Source organism: Bison bison, unplaced genomic scaffold, assembly GCF_000754665.1.
Source record: "Bison bison bison isolate TAMUID 2011002044 unplaced genomic scaffold, Bison_UMD1.0 scf7180017864270, whole genome shotgun sequence".
In the NCBI taxonomy this organism is placed as follows: Eukaryota; Metazoa; Chordata; class Mammalia; order Artiodactyla; family Bovidae; genus Bison; species Bison bison.
In genome coordinates, this window is record NW_011494842.1 from 6,467,813 (window position 1) to 6,473,629 (window position 5,817).

At 40.6% G+C, this 5,817-nt stretch overlaps 1 protein-coding gene across 1 annotated transcript in view; it reads right to left on the bottom strand.

Moving 5' to 3' along the window:
- Positions 1–5,817, bottom strand: part of NUDT3 (nudix (nucleoside diphosphate linked moiety X)-type motif 3) — a 117,905-nt gene that overhangs the window by 32,764 nt on the left and 79,324 nt on the right. The window lies entirely within an intron of this gene.

Sequence of the window (5,817 nt, forward strand, 5' to 3'; positions counted from 1 at the left end):
TCTTTCCTTTTCTCCTTTGCCTTTAGCTTCTCTTCTTTTCTCAGCTATTTGTAAGGACTCCTCAGACAACCATTTTGCCTTTCTGCATTTCTTCTTCTTGGGGATGGTCTTGATCACTGTCTCCAGTACAAGGTCATAAACCTCCATCCATAGTTCTTCAGGCACTCTGTCTATCAGATCTAATCCCTTGAATCTATTTATCACTTCCACCTGTATAACTGTAAGGGATTTAATTTAGGTCATACCTGAATGGTCTAGTGGTTTTCCCTACTTTCTTCAATTTAAGTCTAAATTTGGCAATAAGGAGTTCATGATCTGAGCAATAGTCAGCTCCCGGTCTTGTTTTTGCTGACTGTATAGAGTTCCCCATCTTTGGCTACAAAGAATATAATCAATCTGATTTCAGTATTGACCATCTGGTGACGTCCACGTGTAGAGTCTTCTCTTGTGTTGTTGGAAGAGGGTGCTTGCTATGACCAGTGTGTCCTCTTAGCAAAATCTGTTAGCCTTTGACCTGCTTCGTTTTGCACTCCAAGGCCAAATTTGCCTGTTACTTCAGGTGTTTCTTGACTTCCTACTTTTGCATTCCAGTCCCCTGTAATGAACAGGACATCTTTTGGGGGTGTTAGTTCTAGAAGTTCTTGTACATCTTCATAGAACCGTTCATCTTCCTCAGCATTACTGGTCGGGGCATAGACTTGGATTACTGTGGTACTGAATGGTTTGCCTTGGAAACAAACAGAGATCATTCTGCCGTTTTTGAGATTGCATCCCAGCAGCATCTTGTAGTGAGTGTATCAGTTCAGTTCAGTTGCTCAGTCATGTCCGACTTTTTGTGACCCCATGGACCGCAGTATGCCAGGCCTCCCTGTCCATCACCAACTCCCAGAGTTTACACAAACTCATGTCCATTGAGTCGGTGATACCATCCAACCATCTCATTCTCCGTTGTCCCCCTTTCTTCCCACCTTCAATCTTTCCCAGCATCAGGGTCTTTTCAAATGAGTCAGTTCTTCACATCAGGTGGCCAAAGTATTGGAGTTGCAGCTTCAACATCAGTCCTTCCAATGAACACCCAGGACTGATCTCCTTTAGGATGGACTGGTTGGATCTCCATGCAGTCCAGGGACTCTCAAGAGTCTTCTTCAACACCACAGTTCAAAAGCATCAATTCTTCAGTGCTTGGCTTTCTTTATAGTCCAACTCTCACACCTATACATGACTACTGGAAAAACCATGGCCTTGACTAGACAGATCTTTGGCATAGTCAATAAAGCAGAAATAGATGTTTTTCTGGAACTCTCTTGCTTTTTCGATGATCCAGCGGATGCTGGCAATTTGATCTCTGGTTCCTCTGCCTTTCCTAAAACCAGCTTAAACATCTGGAAGTTCACAGTTCATGTATTGCTGAAGCCTGGCTTGGAGAATTTTGAGCATTATACTAGCGTGTGAGATGAGTGCAATTGTGCAGTAGTTTGGGCATTCTTTGGCATTGCCTTGTTTTGGGATTGGAATATGGATGCTTACAATAAAATTATTTCTGTGGCAATACTTTGTAATAAAATAGTGGAGTGACTTCTCTGGTGGTCCAGAGAATAAGAATCTGCCTAATGCAGGGGACACACGTTTGATTCCTAGTCTGGGAAGATTCCGTATGCCTTGGGGCCACTAAGCCCATAAGCCACAACCTCTGAGCCCAAGCTCCACAAGGAGAACCCCATAACAAGAAGCCAGAGCACTTCAATGAAAGTTTACATGCAGCAATGAATACCCAGCATACCTATAAATAAATAAAATTTAAAAGTAATAAATAGAATTGAAAAATAAAACATCCCCCTTTCTGCTTTGATCTGATACCTCAAAAAACACAGAAAACTCCATAAGGTGGTGGTGGCAGCATATTTTCAATCAGGTGAGCATTTTTAAAAAGGCAGTTAACAAATTCAATGCCAAAAATATGAATCAAGTTTCTTTCCTAAATATATATTTAAAGCAACCTAAAATGCTCATATAGTTCAATTACCTCATTAGCATCCTCCCAATGAGAGCACCGGGAAAGGGAGGGGAAGAGATGAGGGCTTTAATACGGTTGGCACGTGCACAGGCTTTGGAATCCAACACTTCTGAATAGTCAGGTTATGCTCGTGTGTGTGTCTATGTGTGTGTGTGTGTGAGCTGCTTAGTCGGTGGTCAGGTTATGCTCGTGTATGTGTGTTAGCTGCTTAGTCGTGTCCGACTCTTTGCAACCACATGGACTGTAGCCTACCAGGCTCCTCCATCCATGTAATTTTCCAGGCAAGAGTCCTGGAGTGGGTGCCATCTCCTTCTCCAGCTCTTCTGTGTGATTCAGGTCAAGTCACTCATCTTTTCCAGTAATAATAATAAGACCTATTATTTGAGTTCTTACTTAAATGTCTACCTATGAAGCAGGTATTATCATGCTTCCTATATTCTAGAAAAGAAATCTGATGCTTAGAGATGATAAATAATCTGCCAATGCCATGCAGTTAAGCAGCAGAACCAGAATTTGGACGTTAAGTGTCTTTGACTCCACAGTCTGTACACCCACCATATTAATGCCCTCCTCACCTCTGCCACTGACAGAATAAATCAGGACACCTTTTGGAGGGCAGGCAAGATAAATGGGATCTTGACTTATTTTTTGTTTTGCAATAACTGAGGTGTTTTACATAAATCTGCCCTCTAAACTATTTGAGAATCTTGGGGGGAAAAGAACAGTGTGAAGGACCGGCTTTAAAAAGAAGAGGGTTAAGAAAAGCTGGTCTAGCAATTTTAAGTGATCCTTTGCCTGACACCTCAACTTTCTTAACAGTAATCTAGGTTTTAAAGGCAGAACTGGCAATTTCAGTTTGAAATGACAAAAAAACCTTCACGTTTCCAAGTATCACTATAAAGGGGATCTTGGTCTTCCTGAAACATTTAAAACTACATATATTTAATTGACTCAACAGAGGTGAACAGTTTATTTGATATTTAAAAAAAAATTTTTTTTTTCATAATAAATTTTTATTAGAAGAAAATTTAATTAACAAACTTATACATTCAACATGGTCATGACATTTTACACAAACATACAGTCACTGCTGCTAAGTCACTTCAGTTGTGTCCAACTCTGTGCGACCCCACAGACGGCAGCCCACCAGGCTCCCCCATCCCTGGGATTCTCCAGGCAAGAACACTGGAGTGGGTTGCCATTTCCTTCTCCTGAACAGTTTATTTGAAAGCAGCAAGAAACCACAACTGCGCTTCTTACTCTCAATCTACTGTTGAAATGGCATGCATTTAAACATTTTAGCCATTCTAACAGGTGTAGAGTAGTTAATTCATTGTTGGATGGCATTAAAGGTAAATTTAGATAAAGTACAAGAGTCAGTAAAGTTACAAGAGTATCTTTCAAAAACACATTAAAAAAAAAAAAATGAAGGCTTGAAAGGTGTAAAGGCTTAGCTCTGTTTCACCAAAAGTGCATATTTAAACCCGATAACCTCTTGATGTTCTTTTCAACAATGTGTTTCTATAACCCTATAAAAATAAATTCCACTTAACATCATAGTCCCTACATAGACAGGCACACTTGCTACCTAAAGACCTTCTCAGCGAAGTCCTTGTTCAGTCTCACACCCAGAACTTCGCTGGTCATACAGCCATAAATAGCTGATCATCTTTCTTTCAGCTCTCGTAAATCTCAGTGAAAGTATGTCATGGAGGAACTCTTGATTGAAAATAATACTCTTCCCTTCTTTAACTGCCTTACTCTCCATTCTAAAAAACCACTTCAAAAGTTCAGCCCTTTTCAGTGATTTTATGACTGACTTTGAAACCAAAACCGTATCTGTTCTGGGGCCTGCCACAGAGCCCTTTAGCTGTTGAGTGATAAAAGAGGCTGTTCAGATGGCATTCTAGTCTGCCCACTTATGTCCTGAAGTCATTCCTCAACCCCGAAACAGAGTAAAGAAAAAGAAAAATCAAGCCAAATAAAATGAATAACTGCCACTTCATCTAAAGCACAGGACTGTTTTGTATGGAAGAGCTCTAAATGAGCATTATGGCAGGTATACTGATGGAAAAATATTTCATTTGGCACTGATATAAATGTATAGACCTGTGGTTAAGTACAAACACATTATAGCTGATTTTGAAACTGTTACTCTCCCATCTTCAATACTATGGCATTTCTTCACCAATAAAGGGCAATTACTATATAAACCACTGGGAAGGGAAAAACCAGAAGGATGGATCTGTCTCCTCTTGACTCATCGTCTTAGACTGTGCATGTGTGCATGATGATGAGGCAGAGGGAACAGCAAGTTGCTGCCAGACGAGCAGCAAGGGCGCCGTGGCGAGGGGTGAAGCAAGTGGGCGAGAGAGAGGAGGAGAGGTGAGGTGCCAGAGGAGCCAGGCCACAGGCCACTCGAAGGCTTCAGCTTGAAAGGCCTTCAAGTGACATCATCTGACCAGGTTTTCAAAACAGAATCATTTTGTATGCTGTGCTGAAAATAAACTTACAGGGGTAAGAGTACAGAGGGGAGCAGAGGAACTGAGGTGAGAGGTGACGGTGGCTTGGACCAAGGTGGTAGAGAGACAGATGCCTGAGAAGAGGCAGGAATCTGTATATATGTATTTTGAAGGTAGGGCCAACAGAATGGACTAATGAACTAAATATTGGGTGTGAGAAAAAGAAATCAAGGATGACTCTTAGTTTTCTGAGTTAAGCAACTGGAAGGAGATGAAGTGGACATTTACTGAGATGGAGAAGATAATGGCTCAGAGGTTTAGTTATACATCTTAAGTTTCAGACGCCTGTTGTACATCCCAATGGAAATGCCAAGTAGGCAGATTAAGGACAGCTAAACGGTTAGGGATAAATGGGTCATCCATCCACCTACCAACCTACCCACCCACTAACCCAATCACTCACCTACTGTATTTAAATCCTTGAGACTGGATAAGATCAACAAGAAGTAGATGAGAGACAAAGAAAGAAAAGGAAGAACCAAACTTCAGGACATTCAACCTTCAGGGAGGATCAGCAGACACTCAGATGGAGGACAGAAGTCAGAAAAGAGTGGTGTCCTGGAAGCCTAATAGAAAAAGTTATTTAAGCTTTTTTCCCAATAGTGTTCTGTTCCTAGTCTTTTGATTCTTCCCGCTGAAGCGCCAGACACCATGGTTAAGTCATCCCTGTTGCACTTTGTCTGAATTCACATCTCATGGAAACTGTGAGATAACATGATTATTGTTTTAAGTTTTGTGAAGCAGCAATGTAACAGTTTCCGAATATATAACTGTGTCAGTGGCACCAATAAAAGAGTTCACATAAATCTACCCAGTTGCAATACTCTCAAGGAGATTAGCACATTTGATGATTCTTCATGGAGTACTTCTAGTCATACTCCTTTAAGGATTAATTGAGTCATCTGGAAACAGTAAATGATCTTGATGATCTCCATGTGAACCATCCCTTGCCCCAATAACGTTATCTTCACCATCATTCTAATTTAAAAAAAAAAAAAAATTCTTCAAATGCTAAGATCGTTTCAAAGCTAAAAATAAGCTTGCATGGATGCTTGGGGCTGGCACACTGGGACAACCCCGAGGGATGGTATGGGGAGGGAGGAGGGTTCAGGATGGGGAATACATGTATACCAGTGGCGGATTCATTTCGATATTTGGCAAAATTAATACAATATTGTAAAGTTTAAAAATAAAATAAAATTAAAAAAATAAAATAAAATAAAATCACACACACACACAAAAAGTGAAAATAAAAACAAAAAATGTAACTGAAGCCTTGCC